Source organism: Arachis hypogaea, chromosome 19 (genome assembly GCF_003086295.3).
Source record: "Arachis hypogaea cultivar Tifrunner chromosome 19, arahy.Tifrunner.gnm2.J5K5, whole genome shotgun sequence".
Classification (NCBI taxonomy): Eukaryota; Viridiplantae; Streptophyta; class Magnoliopsida; order Fabales; family Fabaceae; genus Arachis; species Arachis hypogaea.
In genome coordinates this window covers 118711969-118735468 of record NC_092054.1, presented here as the reverse complement: position 1 = coordinate 118735468, position 23500 = coordinate 118711969, and positions in this window count along the sequence as shown.

The window sequence follows — 23500 nt, the reverse complement described above, 5'->3', positions numbered from 1 at the left end:
AATGAAACATTTTTGGTAAAAATAGCTTTCCTTTATTAATGATGGATTCTCATTACTAATTTTATTCCCTTTGATGAATGAACATTTACTGTTACATAATGAACATTTCACTACTGCTCCTTGAAGAGTTCACGTCCAATAATCATTCTTCTGATCTCACTAGTTCCTGCACCAATCTCATATAGTTTGGTATCTCTCAGAAGACGATCAGTTGGATACTCATTCATATATCCATTTCCTCCCAAACATTGTTTTGCCTACAAATTTTGAAGGCTAATTATAAGCATAATAACACAGAAAACAGCGAAGTTGCGACAAGAAGCCAGTAACCAGCCTTTTATATTTGATAAAATTACTGCTTTAATATTTATTTTCAAGAAATAACTGAACTTTAAGCTTGAAATGCAGACACTTTAGTACACTTTAAATTTGACTAGGTTCACTATAAGTACCCCGGCATTCCCTTATCGATGATGAATGTAGTGATTCCTTTTGACCCAGCTGTTATGTCTGTCTTTGCATAGACAACTTGATTCAGTTCAATATATCAAATGTGCTATACATTCTCAGCATCTGTGTAGACTATTAATCAAATGTGCTATAATTAGCATTTTCATTGACAATTTGAGGAAACATTGCCCTTCTACGTTTATAAAGGCAAATTAAACAAGCGCAAAGTCAATCCAAAAAGGATGGGAAAATGCAAAAACGATTGAAGACACATACCAATGTTTGAGCGACTGGACCATTAGTACACCACATCTTGTTTCCATTAAGTACGTAGCCACCATCAACACGATCAGTGGTGCGGATTTTGTAACCACACTACTAACCGGCAAGTGCACCGGGTCGTACCAAGTAATACCTTACGTGAGTAAGGGTCGATCCCACGAGGATTGATGGATTAAACAACAATAGCATTTGATAGGATTAGTTAGACAAACAGAAAATAGTGTTGGAAGTTCAAAAAGCATTAAAAAGTAAATTCAAGAATTTCAGAAAACAAGCAGCAAATGAGTTGTGAAATATATATGGGGAAAACAGTTAAGGCTTTAGAGTTATCTATTTTCTGGATTGACTTTTCTTATTAACTATTCTAATCATGCAAGATTTAATTTATGGCAAACTATCTGTGACTAGACCCTAATTCCTTAGACCTTCCTAGTCTCCTCTAAAATTCATCAACTGCCAATTCCTTGGTCAATTAATTCCAATTAGAGGGTGATGATTAAATTCCAGTTTATATGCCACAAGAAACCTAATTGTCCAAAAATAAAGGGATTATATGTCACGTATCCCGTTAAATACAAACAATTAGAAATTCAGGATAATATGTTTTCAAGCTATTGTTCAAGTAAAGAGCTTTTCCAAGTTTTACAAGAACTCAAATAGAATATGGGTCATACTTCCGTTCCACCCAAATTCATAAAATAAAGAACGAAAACAATTATTGAAATATAAATCAAAACATGAATTAAAATAGAAAAATAATATTATCAATCCATACAATAGACAGAGCTCCTAACCTTAACAATGGAGGATTAGTTCTCATGGAATATGAAATGTAAATTTGTATGGAATAATGTTGTGGAATATGTTGTTCTGGAACTACCCTGTTGGGATCCCTTTTATAACTAATCCTAATAATTTTAAAAATCAAATATCTAAAATTAAAATTAAAATAATATCTTTTCCTAATTTTAAGATTTGAATTTAAATTTGAATTAATTTAAATAATCAAGTCTTCAATGGATGGATGGAGACCACTTGTTTCATCCATTCTGCAGCTTCTAATCTGTGTTTTCTGGGCTGAAAACTGGGTCAAAACAGCCCAGAAATCGCCCTCAACGTTTTCTGCATTTTTCTGCACGTGGCGCATGTGACGCGTTCGCGTCATTTGTGCAGATTCCAGTTCACGCGTTCGCGTTAGGCACGCGATCGCGTCATTGCGATTTCCTCCATTCCACGCGGTCGCGTGAGCCATGCGTCCGCGTCGGTATTCGCTGGTAATCTCCTTGGTTTCTTCTCTTTCTCTGCAGAAACTTCATCAAATCCATCTGAATGCTACCTAAAATAAATAAAATTGTACAAAACTCAAAATAGCATCCATAGTGGCTAAAATGTAATTAATTCTTAATTAAACTCAATAAATTAGATGCAAATTCACTAGGAAAAGATAGAAAAGATGCTCACGCATCACAACACCAAACTTAAACTGTTGCTTGTCCTCAAGCAACCAAAAACTAATATAAGCTTAGGATGTAAATTTGCATGAGAATGAGAATTCGATTAAGCTCATGTCTCTTCTTATAGTGGGGTTTACAATTGTAATCCGGAATAGTTTTGGCATCTCACTTTATCCTTTGAAATTCAGAATGATTGGCATCCATAGAAACTCAGAATTCAGATAGTGTTATTGATTCTCCTAGTTCAGTATGTTGATTCTTGAACACAGTTACTTTATGAGTCTTGGCCGTGACCCTAAGCATTTTGTTTTCCAGTATTACCACCGGATACATAAATGCCATAGACACATAACTGGGTGAACCTTTTCAGATTGTGACTCAGCTTTGCTAGAGTCCCCAGTTAGAGGTGCCCAGAGCTCTTAAGCACACTCTTTTTGCTTTGGACCACGACTTTAACCGCTCAGTCTCAAGCTTTTCACTTGACACCTTCACGCCACAAGCATATGGTTAGGGACAGCTTGATTTTAGCCGCTTAGGCCAGGATTTTATTCCTTTGGGCCCTCCTATCCATTAATGCTCAAAGCCTTGGATTTTTATTTTTATTTTTATTTTTATTTTTTTCGCAAGCTTCGTGTTTTTCACTGCTTTCTCTTGCTTCAAGAATCAATTTTATGATTTTTCAGATTATCAATAACATTTCTCTTTTTTCATCATTCTTTCAAGAGCCAACAATTTTAACATTCATAAACTTCACTATAAAAAATATGCACTGTTCATGTCATGCATTCAGAGTCACAGAAAATACCACCACATCTAAGTGAATAAGGCTACCCTTAAAATTTACTCAATTTCTCATGCAATATATCACTTCTGTATTTTTTTATTTGAATTCAAGCTTAGTGAGTAATACATGAGACATCTTTTCAGAATTAAGGCAAGTAAGAGAAAACTAAACTAGTCCTAGGATTCTAACTAATAAAGGATCATGCAACAAACATAGCAAAATAGCAGAAAACCGGAACATAACATAGAAAAAGAGGGAGGAAAAAATGAAAGGAACTCAACCACCTTAATTATCCTAGCGGTCGCTTTATTCTTCAGGTTGTGCTCCTCCGTGATGATGATTTGCCTCCCTTTTGGTGCTATAGGAATAAAAAGAAAACTTCTAAGCGAAGCGTCAACACCAAACTTAAAGGTTTGCTTGTCCTCAAGCAAAGAAGAACTGAAAATAGAAAGAGATAAATTATTATGTAGAAAGAAAAAGAAATAAAAGGATAAAAGAACAAGAGAGAATTAGGATTGGGAGAGGGAGTAAAAAAAAAATTAAAAACTGGCGGTGAACTGGTGGAGGTGTGCGGCGCAAGCGGCGCGGACGCGTGAGTCACGCAATCGAGCGCTTAGCGCGCTATTGAAGTGACGCGAACGCGTGGGGGACGCGATCGCGTGGATGACCGATATGTGCAACTGACGCGAACGTGTGGGGTACGCGTTCGCGTGACCAAAATTGTGCTTTTAGCACACTTCTTGCCCCAAGCCAGCACAACTCTCTGTCCAAACACTCTTTTACGTCAATTCTGCAGGTCACGCGTTCGCGTGAGTGACGCGGACGTGTGGGAGGCCGTTTTTCCACATGACGCGGGTGCGTCATCGACGCGGTCGTGTGGACAATTTGTGCCAAAGGCACTATTCCAGCGCCACTCCCTCACAAATCTCTGTCAAATTTATTTTTTCACACACACCCATCTGACGCGGACGCGTCAGCGACGCGTGCGCGTCGTGTGCGCTTTTTTTTTTTCAAATAGCTTGAGGTGTTCAGTTCCTGTGATAGAATAGCTGCATGATCAGAAAATTAGTAAGAATTTAATAAAAACCAAACAAGTAAGAAAACTACTACTACGAAAAATAACTAAGGATATGAAATTATCGGGTTGCCTCCCGACAAGCGCTTCTTTAACGTCACTGGCTTGACGGTCAGTTCTGCTAGTTCAGCAGATGAGTGGACCTCTGGCGATCGATCTCGCCTCCAAGGTAGTGCTTCAGCCTCTGGCCATTCACTGTAAACTTCCTGTCAGAATTCTCTTCCTGTATTTCCACATGACCGTACGGTGAAGCTCTGGTAACCACAAATGGTCCTGACCACCGGGATTTCAGCTTCCCAAGAAAGAATTTGAGCCTTGAATTGTATAGAAGCACTCTCTGTCCTGGCTCAAAGACTCTGATGGCTATCTTCTTGTCATGCAATAGCTTAGTTCTCTCCTTATAGAGCTTGGCATTCTCATGGGCTGAGTATCTGAATTCATCAAGCTCATTCAACTGAAGCATTCGCTTAATTCCTGCAGCTTCTGAATTAAGGTTCAGGTACCTGATTTCCCAGTAAGCTTTATGCTCCAGTTCGACTGGCAAGTGACAGGCTTTGCCATAGACCAACTGATAAGGGGACATGCCAATAGGAGTCTTGTACGCTGTCCGGTATGCCCAGAGAGCATCATTAAGCTTCCTTGACCAGTCCTTTCTTGAAACACTGACGGTCTTCTCTAGAATCCTCTTAAGTTCCCTGTTGGAAACTTCAACCTGTCCACTTGTCTGAGGATGATAGGGAGTTGCCACCTTATGACGGACTCCATATCTATGCAGAAGAGAGTCCATCTGTCTGTTACAGAAGTGACTTCCTCCATCACTAATGAGTGTCCTTAGGACACCAAACCGGCTGAAGATATATCTCTGAAGAAAGCTCATTACCACCTTGGCATCATTGGTGGGCAAAGCCACAGCTTCCACCCACTTGGACATATAGTCGACTGCCACTAGAATATAGTTGTTTGAATGTGAGGGTGGGAAAGGTCCCATGAAATCAATACCCCACACATCAAACAACTCAACCTCAAGAATCCCCTACTGTGGCATTTTGTGATTGATAGGGAGATTTGTGGCTTTTGCACATCTGTCACAGTGCTTCACAAATTTTCTTGAATCTCTGAAGAGAGTAGGCCAGTAGAATCCGCTCTGAAGGACCTTTGTAGCTGTCCTTTCACCACCAAAGTGGCCTCCATACTCAGAACCATGACAGTGCCAAAGAATCTGCTGTTTTTCTTCATCTGGGACACACCTCCGGATAATTCCATCTGAACACCTTTTAAAAAGGTATGGTTCCTCCCAAATGTAGTACTTTGCATCAGTCAATAGCTTCTTCACTTGTTGCCTACTGTACTCCCTTGGGATAAAATTCATGGCCTTATAATTTTCAATGTCTGCAAACCATGGAGCCTGCTGAATGAGGAATAATTGCTCATCCGGAAATGTCTCAGTTACAACTGTGGGTGGTTGTACTCCTGCTTCAGGCTCAATTCTGGAGAGATGGTCAGCTACTTGATTTTCTGACCCTTTTCTATCTTTTATCTCAATATCAAACTCCTGAAGGAGCAACACCCATCTAATTAATCTTGGTTTAGAATCCTGCTTGGTTAGAAGGTACTTCAAAGCAGCATGGTCAGTATAAACAATAACCTTAGAACCAAGCAAATAGGACCTAAACTTATCAACAGCATACACAACAGCTAATAATTCCTTTTCTGTAGTTGTGTAATTCTTTTGAGCATCATTTAACACACGACTGGCATAATAAATAACATGTACAAGCTTACCATGCCTCTGTCCTAAAACAGCTCCTATAGCAAAATCACTAGCATCACACATTAATTCAAATGGTAAATCCCAGTCAGGGGGAGCTATAATAGGAGCAGAGGTAAGGTTTGCTTTCAGAGTTTCAAAAGCATGCAGACAATCAGAATCAAAGACAAAAGGAATATCAACAACCAACAGGTTGCTCAATGGTTTAGCAATTTTAGAAAAATCCTTTATAAATCTTCTATAAAATTCTGCATGACCCAAGAAACTCCTGATTGCCTTAACATTGGTTGGTGGTGGTAATTTTTCAATTACCTCCACTTTTGCTCTGTCAACCTCAATCCCCTTACTTGAAATCCGGTGTCCAAGAACAATGGCTTTTGTAACCATAAAATGGTATTTTTCCCAATTTAAAACAAGGTTTGATTCTTGACACCGTTTCAAGACAAGAGATAAATGTTTAAGACAGGATTCAAAAGAATTATCAAAAACAGAAAAGTCATCCATAAATATCTCAATAAACTTTTCAACCATATCAGAAAAAATTGAAAGCATACACCTCTGAAAAGTTGCTGGAGCATTGCAAAGTCCAAATGGCATTCTCCTATAGGCAAATACTCCAAAGGGGCATGTGAATGCTGTCTTCTCTTGATCTTGAGGGTCCACTGCAATTTGATTATATCCAGAATATCCATCTAGAAAATAATAAAAAGCATGACCAGCTAACCTCTCAAGCATCTGATCAATGAAAGGGAGGGAGAAATGATCCTTCCTTGTAGCAGTGTTGAGTCTCCTGTAATCTATGCACATTCTCCATCCTGTGACTGTTCTTATAGGAATAAGCTCATCTTTTCATTCTTGATCACTGTCATCCCTCCTTTCTTGGGAACTACCTGCACAGGACTTACCCAAGGACTGTCAGAAATAGGGTAAATAATACCTGCTTCCCATAACTTCATTACCTCTTTTTGGACCACCTCTTTCATAGTTGGATTGATTCTCCTTTGTGGTTGCACAATTGGTTTGGCATCATCTTCAAGGAGGATCTTGTGCATACACTTGGTTGGACTAATCCCTTTTAAGTCACTAATGGTCTACCCAAGAGCTGTTTTATGGCTCTTGAGCACTGAAACAAGCGCCTCTTCCTCTTCAGGCTTCAGGGAAGAGCTAATAATTACTGGATATGAATCATTTCCACCCAAGAACACATATTTCAGAGAAGGGGGTAAAGGTTTGAGCTCAAGCTTGGGGGCTTCCTCCTCCTTGATTGGCGTGTTCATAATCTCCTTTTGGGGTGGTGAATCGTCAACTTCAACTAATTCACACTCAGAATTAGGATCCAAAACATCATCAAGTACCTCAGTTTCCAGTACTTCTTGAACAAGTTGTTCAATAACATCTATTTTCATACACCCCTCAGAATCATTGGGGTGCTTGAGGGCTTCAAAAACATTTAGGACCACCTGTTCTTCATTGACCCTCAGGGTTAATTCACCCTTTTGCACATCAATCAGAGCTCTACCTATAGCTAAAAAGGGTCTACCAAGTATAATAGAGGATTTTACCTCCTCTTCCATGTCTAATATAACAAAATCAACAGGGAAAATAAATGGTCCTACTTTAACAAGTAAATCTTCAACTACACCCACAGGTAATTTAATAGAAAGATCAGCAAGTTGAAGAGAAATACGAGTGGGTTTTACCTCCTCAATTTGAAGCTTTTTCATCACTGAAAGTGGCATGAGGTTGATGCTAGCTCCAAGATCACATAAAGCTCTCTGAATGCCGACTTCTCCAATGGTGCAAGGAATGACAAAGCTCCCTGGGTCTGGCATCTTCTCAGGAAGGGTGTGTTGAATAATAGCACTGCATTCCTTGGTTAGCACCACTGTTTCTTGTTCCTTCCAATTCCTCTTGTGGTTCAACAATTCTTTCATAAATTTAGCATAGAGAGGCATTTGCTCCAGAGCCTCTGCAAAAGGGATGTTGATCTGCAGCTTCTTGAAGACATCTAAAAATTTAGAGAATTGCTTTTCTTTGGACGCCTTCTGAAGCCTCTGAAGATATGGCATTTTTGGCTTGTATTCAGGGGCCTTTGGTAAGGTGGGATAAGTGTCAAGAGAGTCAGGAAATGGGTTGTCTGCACGTTTAGGAGGGGCGTGCTCTACTTCTTCCTTCTTCTCCTCTGGAGCTTCCTTTTCAACTAGATCTTCATTGACCTTAGTCTCAGAACCAGCTACCTTACCACTCCTCAATTGAATAGCCTTGCAATATTCTCTTGGGTTCACTACTGTATCACCAGGAAATGTATTTGAAGACCTTTCAGGTAATTGCTTGCTCATTTGACCCATTTGAACCTCTAAGTTTCTAATGGAGGCTCTGGTTTCTTGCACGAAACTCATCATCATCTCCCACTTAGAATCTTCTTGGGATTTAGAATTTGCTTGCTGAGGTGATTGTTGTTGCTGAGACTGAAATTGGCGGTTATTATAGTTGTTCTGTTGAAAACCACCCTGAGAACTATTGTTGAAGTTTTGAGGTCTCTGAGGTTGATCTCTCCACCCAAAATTTGGGTGATTTCTCCATCCCTGGTTGTATGTCTTAGAATATGGATCATTGTTGGGATTCCTAGGACCACTCCCCATGTAATTCACCTGTTCAGAAGAAGGTTGAGCATAATCATAATTATCATTTTGCACAAAGTTACCTGCCATGTCATATGAGGTATCTTGGGGTGAATTTTGAGTGTTGATAGCTGAGACTTGCATGCCACCCATCTGTTGAGTAAGTAGATTTATCTGCTGAGACATAAGCTTGTTCTGAGCAAGAAGAGCATTAACAGCTTCTACTTCCAACACACCTCTCTTTTGAGAGGTCTCAGAGTTCACATGATTCTTGTTAGATGAGTAGAGATATTGGTTGCTTGCAACTAATTCAATCAGCTCAATAGTCTCCTCTGGTGTCTTCTTCTTGTGCAATGAACCGCCTGCAGAAGTATCTAAGCTCATCTTGGACATCTCACCCAAGCCTTCATAAAAGATATCCTGTTGGGTCCATTTGGAGAACATGTCCGGAGGGCATTGCCTAGTCAGTAGCTTGTATCTCTCCCAAGCTTCATAAAGAGTTTTATCCTCCTTCTGTCTGAAAGTCTGAACCTCTAACCTAAGCTTAGTCAGCTTCTTTGGTGGAAAAAATTTAGTGAGAAACTCTGTAACAACCTTGTCCCAAGTATTCAGACTCTCCTTTGATTGTGAATCTAGCCATAGCTTTGCTTTATCCCTCAGAACAAACGGGAAAAGCATGAGTTTGTACACCTCTGGGTTCACTCCATTTGTCTTCACAGTATCACATATCTGCAGAAAATCAGATATAAACTGATTTGGATCTTCATGAGGAAGCCTATGATACTGGCAGTTCTGTTGCACCAGGGTGACCAATTGTGGCTTCAACTCAAAGTTGTTTGCAGTTATAGGAGGCACCACAATACTTTTTCCATAAAGATCCGCAGTAGGGGCAGAATAAGAGCCAAGCACTCTCCTCTGTTGATCATCCCCATTCGGATTTACCACATTGGCATTAGCGTTATTATTTGTCATAGTGGATTCTGCAGTCTCGCAAAATCTTGCTTGTTGTAAACGTCGCCTGAAAGTTCTTTCAAGTTCAGGATCAAAGTCTAAGAGATGTTCTTTGTCTCTGTTCCTGCGCATACACAAGCAGAAAACAAGAAAAAATGGGACTCTCTACGTCAGAGTGCAGAGAAGTCCCTATGAGGTAACCTGTGTAAAATGATAAAATAAAAATACTAAATAAATAAATAAATAAATAAAAATTTGAAAATTTAAAAGAAAAAATAAACAAAAAAAAAATTATCTGGATAACACCAAACTTAAATTTAGAAATAAAATAAAAAAAATAAATTTTAGTGCAATTTTATTTATTTAAATATTTTTTTTAATTTAATTTTATTTAATTTTATTTTTTTAAATTTTTTTTTCAAATAATAAAAGTAAAATAAAAATAAAAAAGAAAAGGTTACGGTATAAAAAAAGAGGGGGTAAACGAAAAAGAAAAGGAAAAAAAAAGAATTAACGTAAAGAAAAAAGGAAAAAAGTAACGTAAAAAAAATGCAAAATAAAAAAAATTAATAATAAAAAATTTAAAAAAATTATCTAATCTAAGCTATCAAACAACGAATAGTTGTTAATCACTTTCAATCCCCGGTAACGGCGCCAAAAACTTGGTGCGAATTTTGTAACCACACTACTAACCGGCAAGTGCACCGGGTCGTACCAAGTAATACTTTACGTGAGTAAGGGTCGATCCCACGAGGATTGATGGATTAAACAACAATAGCGTTTGATAGGATTAGTTAGACAAACAGAAAATAGTGTTGGAAGTTCAAAAAGCATTAAAAAGTAAATTCAAGAATTTCCGAAAACAAGCAGCAAATGAGTTGTGAAATATATATGGGGAAAACAGTTAAGGCTTTAGAGTTATCTATTTTCTGGATTGACTTTTCTTATTAACTATTCTAATCATGCAAGATTTAATTTATGGCAAACTATCTGTGACTAGACCTTAATTTCTTAGACCTTCCTAGTCTCCTCTAAAATTCATCAACTGCCAATTCCTTGGTCAATTAATTCCAATTAGAGGGTGATGATTAAATTCCAGTTTATATGCCACAAGAATTCTAATTGTCCAAAAATAAAGGGATTATATGTCACGTATCCCGTTAAATACAAACAATTAGAAATTCAGGATAATATGTTTTCAAGCTATTGTTCAAGTAAAGAGCTTTTCCAAGTTTTACAAGAACTCAAATAGAACATGGGTCATACTTTCGTTCCACCCAAATTCATAAAATAAAGAACAAAAACAATTATTGAAATATAAATCAAAACATGAATTAAAATAGAAAAATAATATTATCAATCCATACAATAGACAGAGCTCCTAACCTTAACAATGGAGGATTAGTTCTCATGGAATATGAAATGTAAATTTGTATGGAATAATGTTGTGGAATATGTTGTTCTAGAACCACCCTGTTGGAATCCCTTTTATAACTAATCCTAATAATTTTAAAAATAAAATATCTAAAATTAAAATTAAAATAATATCTTTTCCTAATTTTAAGATTTGAATTTAAATTTGAATTAATTTAAATAATCAAGTCTTCAATGGATGGATGGGGACCACTTGTTTCGTCATTCTGCAGCTTCTAATCTGTGTTTTCTGGGCTGAAAACTGGGTCAAAACAGCCCAGAAATCGCCCCAGCGTTTTTTGTATTTTTCTGCACGTGGCGTATGTGACGCGTTGGCGTCATTTGTGCAGATTCCAGTTCACGCGTTCGCGTCAGGCACGCGATCGCGTCATTGCGATTTCCTCCATTCCGCGCGGTCGCGTGAGCCATGCGTCGGCGTTGGTATTCGCTGGTCATCTCCTTGGTTTCTTCTCTTTCTCTACAGAAACTTCATCAAATCCATCCGAATGCTACCTAAAATAAATAAAATTGCACAAAACTCAAAATAGCATCCATAGTGGCTAAAATGTAATTAATTCTTAATTAAACTCAATAAATTAGATGCAAATTCACTAGGAAAAGATAGAAAAAATGCTCACGCATCAATCAGGGTTGCATTTTATGCTGACAACATTAGAACCAGCTGCACGAAAAGATCAATTCGCTCTATGGAATCCTTGGAATATCTTAAAAGATGCAATACACTCCCTATAAATTAATTAAGCATTCAAAGTTACAAGTATGAACCAATAGAGTTCTTAGTTTCCAATATCTTAAGAGATAAAAGCAATGACAAACAACACATTCGCCAACATATTGTTACGAAGAAACAAATACATAATGCTTGAGAACTGCTACACATACAAGTCTTTTTGACTTATAAGTTCATTCAAGTTGGTCCAAGTCCAACAAAAACAACCCTCACATTACGAGCGTGTAAACACGCACTCACTCAACCGTTTCAATATCGCGCTCAGATTATGAAAGACGCTTCCTCTTCTTCCTCGATCAAAACACTAACCCTGAAGATTCAAACGACGCTTGAAATCTCTCAAGAAACTGCCAAAATCGTCGCAAAAACTCAAGAAAATCTACAAGAGAAGTTCAAAATCTACATAAAAAAACACAGAAATAAAAAACAAAAGATTATTCAAGGTACTGTTTCACTAATCGTCCAGTTTTTTCACTTTTCTCTTTCTCATTTTGATCGCGAAATACTAGATAGTCATATTTCTATTTATTAAGTAGATTCATTATGTATTCTTGGTTTAAAATACATATTACTGTTCTCATTATACTGTTCAATCGGTGATAACTGTTTTATATTGTTCTTGAACTGGGTTTGTCTCTAGGAACTGAGTTTGTATAAATAGAAACTTTTGCTGTATTTCAAGTAAATTCGCGTGTAATTGATGCTGTTATTTTTGAATATTGTTCTTGTACTTCTTGTGTCATTTTATGAATGTTTGGTTAACTTCAATATCATTTTGAACTTATATTATGTCATGTAATCTAAAAAATAATAGAGATGTATATGGCTGGTATTTCAGTGTATTTCAAGTGAATTCGAGTATAACTGGTGCTGTTGTCCTATCCCTAGTGTAACTAGTAAAAGAATATATCCTTGTGCTTCTTGTGTTATTTTATGCATGTTTGGTTGACCTGAATATCATTTTGAGCTCATATTATGTCATGTAATCTAAAAAATAATAGAGGTGTATATGGCTGATATTTCGGTGTATTTCAAGTAAATTCGAGTGTAATTGGTGATGTTGTTATCTATTAACCTTATTTTTTATTCTTTACAGTAAAAATGGCAAGCAAGAACCCTACTGCACCAAAATATAATATAAGCACATATATCTTAGACCAACTCAATTTTTTCTTGTATAAATATAGTTTATTTAAATGATTCTTATTTGCTTACAGAAAACTCATGATTTGAGATGTTCGACAAGACTCCTACATGATAAATTCCAAAACATGAGCAACGGAAAAAAGGTCATCGTCCAGGAATTGGGATTTGATGGTTTGATGCACATCCCTCCAATGAATGTGCTGCATAAGCTCCTGAATGAGTTGGCATATTCTTTTGATTTGATAAGAAACACATTGGACACCCGGTATGGTGTATTGAGAATCAACCAGGAAAATATAAGAGCTGCCCTTGGCTTGAATGCATCTGGTAATTAACTTATTATATAAACTGTTATACTTGCATTCTTTGTAATATATTCTTTCGAACTCATATTATGTCATGTAATAAAAAAAATAATAGAGGTGTATATAGCTGGTATTTTGGTGTATTTGAAGTGAACTGGAGTGTAATTGGTGATGTTATTTTGCTATTTTTACAGGGGCGCTCTTTCTAGGAAAAGTTAATTTTAAAGAGCTCAGTGAAGAAGACAAGGAAGTTTATAGAAACTTCCAAGAAAAAATATTAAAGCAATTGACAGACTCCACGATGGAGACCGGTGTTGACGGTGACAAAGATCAGCTTAGGTTCAAGAGGACGTTCATACTCTACATTCAAATGCTGTTTTTGTTGCCGACAATAATAAACAAGGTTTCTCCCGTCCACATGCCACTGATTTTTCGTGTGGACACCATACGTGAGTGGAATTAGGGTGATCATATCCTCGACTTCCTCATCAAGGGCATAAGTGAGCACATATTGAAAAAGAAAAAATTCGTTGATGGCTGCCTCTATGCTCTAACGATTGTATACTTTCATGAATCCAAACACAAAAACAAGCCGGCGGATACAATCTATGGACTACCGTGGTTGTAGCACTTGACTAAGGAATTGCTGCTTGAGAGGATAGAAGCTGAAATTAAGGGTAATATGGTAACTCAACAAAATTTTTTCTTTAATTTTGGTGTATTTGTTTTAAATATATGATGTAAACTAATGTTTTACCTATTTTAGGACATCGTCAAGAGGACACAGCTGAAAGAGAAATTGACGAGAATGAAAGAAGAAGAAAAGAAGGAGAAAAAGAAGAAGACACAAAAGAAGAAGGACACTTTTTCAGAAAGTAATAGTGGTACTGACTCCGAGTCTGATTCTGAACAAGACTAAAAGGAGGCACCAAAAACAAGAAAACAACTAACAAAAAAAGTAAAAAAATAAGTATTATTTTTCAGTGCATTTTGTCATTTTTACTGTGTTTATTGCCTCATGATTGTTTGCTGTCCAGGATGGAATTCAAAAAGAGGAAGCACATTGTTCAGGATTCATCTTCGAAAAGCCAAACTGAATCTAATGATGAGTAAGATTTTGAAATTATCATTGGAATGCTATGTTTTCTTTTTATATCAAAATTTTATGTATTAACAGAATGTTTCTAATTTATTGTTAGAAGTAAAGAATTGGAGCGAATAATAAAAAGGAAAATTGAAGAAAAAAGTTTACAGTCCTACAAAAAAGTATGCATTACTTTCAGGAGTATTTTATCAATTTTGTTGTGTTTGTTTGCTTGATAATTTTTTGCTTATTAAGATGCAATCCAAAAAAAAAAAATATCACATTATTGAGGAATTTTCTTCTAAAAAAGAAATTGAATCCGATGATGAGTAAGATACATGATAAAGCTATCTTTTCTTTTTCATCAAAATTTTGTTTGTTAACATAATCTTTTGCATGTACTGTCAGAACTGAACAAAGACAAGAATTTTTAAGAGAAGCAAAAAAAAAAAAGAAAACAAATGACAAGCCTGTAGAAAGGTATGTCGCTTTTTGGTGTATTTTGACAATTTTTTTGTGTTTTTATTGGCTAATGATTATTTGCTTTCTCAGGATGCAGGAAAAAAGAACAGATATACCAGAAGGTTGGCTCCGCCCCACAGAAACTCACTATGATTCTTCGCAAACCTAAGATCCTTTATTTGATAAAATTTTCTAAATCCTGATGTAATTAATTACTCTAGTTTTACTGAATAACATTTATTTTGTCCTTAGAATGCCAGATGTGAACTTGGCAAGTGAAAATGATCCTGTCTTTCAAACACAAACAGATCAGAGCAGTGTAAATAAGCCAAGTGATAACATGTAATTTCTGTTTCTATTGCCATTTTCTTAATTCTTATGTTACCATGTTCTGCTTTTGATTCTATATGTATGTGTATATATATATTAGAAAGAAAGCCTTTTAATGATTTATTCAAGAACAAAAAGAGAAAAAAAAAAAAAAGAAAAAACTGCAACTATGTAAGTTTTCATAAAACAGAGGTTGTATTTCTATTCAATGCTTGATGTGTATTCTGAGATGATTTTAGTGTATTTCAGGTTGGGGGAATAAGAAGAACCGTTCAATGAACCAGCTCAAGAAAAAAAATTGTTCTTCAGAAAGAGACCCATTCAAATCCGAACCGCTAGACATGTGAGTTTTCCAATTTACTTTCAATCTTCTATTCTTCTATTTTATGAATGTTTATTAAGTTTTTATTTTTGTCTTCGTTAGACTTCCACTTCAAATATGTGCACCTCCATCAGAGACAACAACATCAAGCCCTCTACAAAATCAACCAACGCCTGCAAAGTCTCCCAGAGAGGAATTTAAAGAAGAAACAATTAATGTGTAAGGAATAATACTTTTGATGCATTTGGTTTGTCTTTGGGTGTATTGTGCATGGTTTAATAGGTTACATGTCTTTTATATAGAGGTGTATTTGGTTCTTATTTCGGTGTGTTTCTTGTGAATTGAAGTGCAATTATTTTTTTTTAATTTTAATTCCTTTTCTGTAATTCTGCAGCACTCCACAACCCCATAAACCTGCTGAAAACACACCAACAGAGCCAGCAGCTCCTTCTAATTGCCATAGTTGTGGATTAAGGACAATTATACTCACTTGACTTACTCTTGATGTTAAGGATTGACTAAGTGAGATTATCATGCAGATGCATCATTGGTAGTTTTACATATTATTTTTAGTAGCTTTTAATTTGTTTTTTTGTATTTTCATTATCAATAAACAAACAATTGAATGATTTATTTCTAGATGCTTTGATGCATCAAGTACTAGTTGAATAATGGTCATTTCATGAAAATAATATAAGAAGATGATATTGCTTTTAAATGAATGAAATGTCTTCTGATCATTCATGGAATGGCAAACTTTGATGCAATTGTTGTGGTTGATGACAGGTGAAGAAGCAAGGGCGTTGGCAACGTCAAGATATAAAGGCGTTGCCTTGGCCAACGCCAACTACAAAGAAGAATTCAAAAGAATTTGCAACCTTGACCCCTCATACTCCATCAATGATAACTTGAGCTACAAAGCTTCAAATGAAGTGATTCCAGTGGCATTGGAAAGTAGGAATCAAGAGATTTCCAACCATATATGGTACTACATGATGGACACTAAATCTGTGGGAGAAAACTTACCCCGAAAGTGCAAAGATGAACATAGTATCAACATGTAGTAAGGCCAGCAGACCTCTTCACATTCCATGGAGTATAACTCGAGGTGTAAAGCTTCAAATGATGCGCTTTTAAGTGCATTGGAAAGTAGACATCTAGAGCTTTCCAACCATATATAATAGTCTATAGTGGGCATGAAAGTTGAGTACAAACAACAGGCATCTTTGAAACCCCAAAAGCAAGCTGGCGTTGGGAACGCCCATAATCAAAGGCGTTGTTCACAATAACGCCAGCGACCCCTGGCAGCCTGACCTTGTCCTCTTTAAAGGAGCATAACTTGAGCTACAGAGGTTCAAACGATGTGCTTCTAGTTGCGTTAGAAATTTGACATTTAGAGCTTTCTAACGATTAATAATAGTCTATGGTGAGAACGAAATTGTAGCTCAGACAATAGGCATCTTTAAGCCCTAAAAACACTCAACAAAGAAAACGAAGGAATTGGCAACTTGATTGTGGTGTTAGCAACGCCTTTTTTTTCCCAACATGAAGATTGAAAATCAAGCATAAATAAGGCATTGGCAACTTGATTTTTGAGGTATCAATGCCTTCCTTCTCTCAACGTCAAGGCTAAAGAGCAAGCATAATAAAGGCATTGGCAACTGGATCCTAGCATTAAAAACGCCTTCATTCTCTCCTTTAGCAACTGCAACCTTGAAGGATGACAAATGGCATTGGAAACTTAACCCTGAGAGTTAACAACACCTTCCCTTCTCTCAGCATCAAGGGCATTTCCAACTTGAAGTTTGCGTTAACAACGCCTTCCCTTCTCTCAGCATCAAGGGTGTTGCCAACTTGAAATTTATGTTAGCAATGCCATCTTATGCTCCATTAACTTTAACTCCTGGAAGCTTTACAAAGGAGTTGGCAATGCCACATCCCAAAGGCGTTTCCCCAACAACGCCAACTCTAGCTACTGGAAGGAAAATCCTAGCGTTGGCAATGCCAGGCTTATGAAGGCATTATCCTCGATTACGTTCACGATAAGTAGAGTTGGAAATTCTGAATTTGTGCGTATGCACACCCTATCATGGGTACACACAATGAGAAATCAGGCACGCATGCATACGCAAGAGGCAGAAAGCGTACGCACAGGGGGATTTGTTGCAATTATGAGTACGCACGAGTGAACATTGGTACGCATGGAAGGAATTTGTTAGTGCCAGAGCTCTCAGAGCTTCAAGTCCAACGAAGCCCATCCTGAAAGCATGATTTAAAACCATCTAAAGTGCTTGAGAATTAGTATAAATAGGTGGTACTTTTTTTCGTATCAAGTTTTTGGTGCCGTTGCCGAGGATTGATATAGATTGACAATGATTAAGTTGGTGGATACCTAGATTAAGCATTTTTTTTTCTTATTTTGTTTAGCACACTAACTGTTTGATATTTGGTTTAACCCAATTCTAGCTTCACTCTTTCACTAGAGTGACCATATTTTTTAGTTTTTTTTTGGTTTGTTTGTGTTTTGTGTATGCCAGGAAGAAAAAATGGTGAATCCACTTCTTTTGACCCTAACCCAGAAAGAACATTTTTGAGATTGAGAAGAGAAGCAAGAGGTAAGAGGGTTATTGGTGAAAAGGAATTGGAAGAAGATCAAGATCAAGTCATGGAGGATGAGATGCACCATCAGCATGAAGAGGTTGCCAACAATAATGGTCAACCTGCTAGAAGGGTGTTAGGCTCTTACACTATTCCCAACCCCAGAAATTGTGGGAGCAGCATACTCACTCCTAGTGTGCGTGCAAAAAACTTTGAACTTAAACCTCAGTTCATCACTCTAGTCCAGAACAATTGCCAATATGGAGGAGGTCCCTTGGAAGATCCCAATCAACACTTGTCTATTTTTTTGAGAATATGTGATACGGTCAAGGAAAATGGGGTGCATCTAGACATATACAAGTTGCTTCTATTCTCCTTTTCTCTAAGAGACAAGGCATCTCAATGGCTAGAAACCTTTCCCAAGGAAAGCATCACCAATTGGGATGATTTGGTTAACAAGTTTTTAGCTAAATTTTTCCCACCTCAAAGAATTATCAAGTTGAAAACAGAGGTGCAAACCTTCAGGCAAATGGAGGGAGAGTCCCTTTATGAGGCTTGGGAGAGATACAAAGCATTAATAAGGGGGTGCCCACCAGATATGTTCAGTGAGTGTGTACAACTTCAAAACTTCTATGAAGGTCTCTCTCCAAAAGCAAGAAAAGCACTAGATTATTCCTCAGGAGGCTCACTTCAGATGTTGAAAACTCCTTAAGAAGCACAAGACCTTATTGACATAGTGGCAAATAATCAATATTTCTACTCTTCAGAGAGGCACACAACTCCAAAGAGGGGAGTTGATAAACCACTATTTTACGATTTATTTTGTATTTAATTGAGTGGATTTTATCCATTATTCTCATACTTATTCATATAAATCGCATTTTTTACATTTCCCTTCCTAATTCTGTGCTAAGATTGAAAACATGCTTCTTTGGCCTTAAATTTGCTAATTTTAATTCTCTCTTATTACCATTTGATGCCGTAATAGGTTTGTTAAGTGTTTACAGGGTTTATAGGGCAGGAATGGCTTAGAGGATGGAAAGGAAGCATGCAAAAGTGGATGATGCATACGCGAGACCAGGAATTTGTTCGGCGACACGTACGCGTGGCTGACGCGTATGCGTCATAGAGCGTCACATGCTGCATTAAACAGAAAATGCTAGGGGCAATTTCTGGGTTGCTTTTGACCCAGTTTCAAGCCTAAAAGTGAAGATTAGAGGCTGCAGAGTGGAGCTGGAAGGGAGAATGAATGATTCACAACATTCATTCACATTAGTTAGGTTTTAGATGTAGTTTTTCTAGAGAGAGAGGTTGATAAACCCATATTTTATGATGTATTTTGTGCCCAATTCAAGTGATTTATTCAATCCCTCACCCACTTATTCATGTATATTGCATGGTTTCACTTTCCCTTCCTTATTATGTGATATATGTGAAAAACGTGTTTCCTATGCTTTAAAAATATTAATTTTAATTACCCTTTATTACCATTCGATGCCGTGATTTATGTGTTAAGCATTTTTCATATCTCCTAAGGCAGCAATGGCTTAAAGAACAGAAAGGAAACATACAAAAATGGAAGGAAAGCACAAAAATAGAGTCTTGAAGAAAAAGGCAGCGACGCGAACGCATGGAAGACGTAGCCGCGTGCCTAGCGCGAAAAGGCAGCGACGCGAACGCGTGACCGACGCGAACGCGTGCCTTGAGCAGAACGCAAATGACGCGTACGTGTGACCAACGCGACTGCGTGGAAGAGCATAACTCCAGATGACGCGACCGCGTGACCCACGCAGACGTGTGACAGACGCCACGTGCAGAATCTGCAGAAAATGCCCCCAGCGATTTTTGGACGCTTTTTTGGCCTAATTCTGAATCCAGAAACACAGAATATAAGCCAGAGAATGGAGGAATCAAAAGGGGAGATCAGACATTCATAATTTTAGGATTAGATGTAGTTTTTAGAGAGAGAGAGGTTCTCTCCTCTCTCTTAGGTTTTAGGATTAGGATTCCTCGTAAAGGATTTAGGATTTCAACTTCCTCTCAGGTTTAATATTCCTTTTATATTTTTATTTATTCTAGTGCTTTTATTCGTCTCTGACTTATGTTACCAATTTGGCTCATGAACTCTTTATATTTAGATTGATTTTCTTTTATTAATGCAATTGAGGTATTTCAGATTTATCTTTAGCCTTTTTATATTCTTGGCTTTAATTGATTAATTAGAGACTCTTGAGTTATCAAACTCATCGTGATTGAGAATTGTTATTTTTGCTAATTGAATTGAATCCCACTAACTCTAGTCCTTTCTTAGGAATTGATTAGGACTTGAGGATCAAACTAATTAGTCCACTTGACTTTCCTTTGTTCTAGTAAAGGTTAACTAAGTGGGATTAAAACTCAAATTCTCATCACCATCGATAAGGATAACTAGGATAGGACTTCCGAATTTTCGAACCTTGCCAAGAGTTTTATTAATTATTAATTTATTTTCCCTGCCATTTAAATTACTTGTTCTTTATTTTAAAAACCCAAAATTCTATCTTTTCCATAGCTAATAATAAGAACACCTCCCTGCAATTACTTGAGAAGACGACCCGAGGTTTGAATACTTCGGTTTATAAATTTATTTGGGTTTTGTTACTTGTGACAACCAAAACGTTTGTACGAAAAGATTTTCTGTTGGTTTAGAAGCTATACTTGCAACGCGATAATATATTTGTGAACTTCTTTACCGATAGGAAAACCGGATCGTCAAAATGGCGCCGTTGCCGGGGATCGAACCCGGGTCGTCCGCGTGACAGGCGGAAATACTTACCACTATATGTGATAAACCCATATTTTATGATGTATTTTGTGCCCAATTCAAGTGATTTATTTAATCCCTCACCCACTTATTCATGTAAATTGCATGGTTTCACTTTTCCTTCCTTATTATGTGATATATGTGAAAAACGTGTTTCCTATGCTTTAAAAATATTAATTTTAATTACCCTTTATTACCATTCGATGCTGTGATTTGTGTGTTAAACATTTTTCAGATCTCCTAAGGCAGGAATAGCTTAGAGGACAGAAAGGAAACATTAAAAAATGGAAGGAAAGTACAAAAATGGAGTCTTGAAGAAAAAGACAGCGACGCGAACGCATGGACGACGCAGCCGCGTGCCTAGCGCGAAAAGGCAGCGACGCGAACGCGTGACTGACGCGGACGCGTGCGTTGAGCAGAACGCAAATTACGCGTACGCGTGACCAACGCGACCGCGTGGAAGAGCAGAACTCCAGATGATGCGACCGCGTGATCCACGCGGACGCGTGACAGACGTTACGTGGAGAATCTGCAGAAAACACCCCCAGCAATTTCTAGACCCTTTTCGGCCCAATTCTGAATCCAGAAACACAAAATATAAGCCAGAGAATGGAGGAATCAAAAGGAGAGATCAGACATTCATAATTTTTAGGATTAGATGTAGTTTTTAGAGAGAGAGGTTCTCTCATCTCTCTTAGGTTTTAGGATTAGGATTCCTCTTAAAGGATTTAGGATTTCAACTTCCTCTCAGGTTCAATATTCCTTTTATATTTTTATTTATTCTAGTGCTTTTATTCGTATCTGACTTATGTTACCAATTTGGCTCATGAACTCTTTATATTTAGATTGATTTTCTTTTATTAATGCAATTGAGCTATTTCAGATTTATCTTTAGCCTTTTTATATTCTTGGCTTTAATTGATTAATTGGAGACTCTTGAGTTATCAAACTCAACATAATTGAGAATTGTTATTTTTGCTAATTGAATTGAATCCCACTAACTCTAGTCCTTTCTTAGGAATTGATTAGGACTTGAGGAACAAACTAATTAGTCCACTTGACTTTCCTTTTTCCTGGTAAAGGTTAACTAAGTGGGATTAAAACTCAAATTCTCATCACCATCGATAAGGATAACTAGGATAGGACTTCCAAATTTTCGAACCTTGCCAAGAGTTTTATTAATTATTAATTTATTTTCCCTGCCATTTAAATTACTTGTTCTTTATTTTAAAAACCCAAAATTCTACCTTTTCCATAGCTAATAGTAAGAACACCTCCCTGCAATTCCTTGGGAAGACGACCCGTCATTTGAATACTTCGGTTTATAAATTTATTTGGGTTTTGTTACTTGTGACAACCAAAACATTTGTACGAAAGGATTTTCTGTTGGTTTAGAAGCTATACGTGCAACGCGATAATATATTTGTGAATTTCTTTACCGATAGGAAAATCAGATCGTCAAAATGGCACCGTTGCCGGGGAATTGCAAACGTGTGTCTTATTATTGGTTATTGTAAATATTTTTTTTCTGCTTGTTTATTTGTTTCTGTTTTTATTTTTAATTCTTATTAGCTACCATGAGTTCTCACCCCTCTCGCTTTGAGTTTGGTTCTAATATTGTTGAAGGGATGCATCAAGGTCAGAGCAGTCAAGGATGGATATAGCCACGAGGACTTGATCAACCCTTTAGGCAACAACACCCTCCACAGTATCACAGACGACGACCATTCTACAATGCATGCCAAGGAAATAGATACGGTGGATCCCGTTGTAGTTACCAACGAGTTCCACCTTGTGCTTATGAACTACCCTGTCAACATAGCTTTGAACCACCCCACTCACAAGTTCCTTTTCACCATTCACCACCATATGACCCTTATGCACCATAATTCCAATCCAATTACTCCCAAGAACCACCACATTCTTATTATGAACCCTCCCAACCAATGAACCCTCATATCCATTCCAACCTCCAATGGATGACAAACTTCGTGTTCTTCTTCAAGGGCAAGCGAAGATGCAAAGGGACGTAGTGGAACTCACTACTGCCTTAACCGAGGTGGTAAAGAAATTAGCTTCCCAACATCTGAGCACTCAGAGTACTCCCATGGCTACATGTGGAGAATCAAAAGAAGAGTGTAGCATGAAGGAGACACTAGAAACTTCGATGGACAATGAGGAGCATGGCTTTGTATTGGAGCAAGTGGAGGAAGCCATAATAATTATAGAGGAAGAAGTGGTTGAAGATTTAGGAGATGATGAACGTCCATGGGAATCGAGAACTGTAAAGGATTCCGTCGAGAAGTTCGAATTTGATGCCAAGGAGGATAGTGCACAACCTCCAAAGCATATACCTTGTGAAAAATTGGACGGAACAGACCAAGAAATTGATTTCTTAAGCAGTGATGATCATGAATCAACCTCTCCTAGTCATGAACTTGCATCTGCAACTGAACTCCTTGAGCCTAAAGAACTTTATCCAAGTGAATACGAAGATGATGTCGAAGTAGATTTCTCTCAACCTCCAGCTTATGACTTGAGTAACGAGGAAGACATAGAAGACTTTGATCAAGACGCAATTGCAGTTGAAGAATTTTGCAAAGAAGTGGAGGAATTCACAGAAGAATACAAGGGAGTAGAGCTTACAGAACCACTGGAAACACGTATCCCAAGGCCAGTACCACCTAATACAAGCTTCAAGTGGGTACAATATTTAACCTTTATCTATACTTTTCCACTTGAATATGGTTTGCTTGAAACAGATGGCCAGCTTAGAGCTCTCTGCGGCTTTAAGAGTAAGAGGGAAATGGCTCGTACTCAGAGCTGGTGTGCAAGATTCAATAAGGTTCCACGCTTCAATTCGAAGTGCAAGGATTGGTATCAAGTCCAATTGAATGGGTC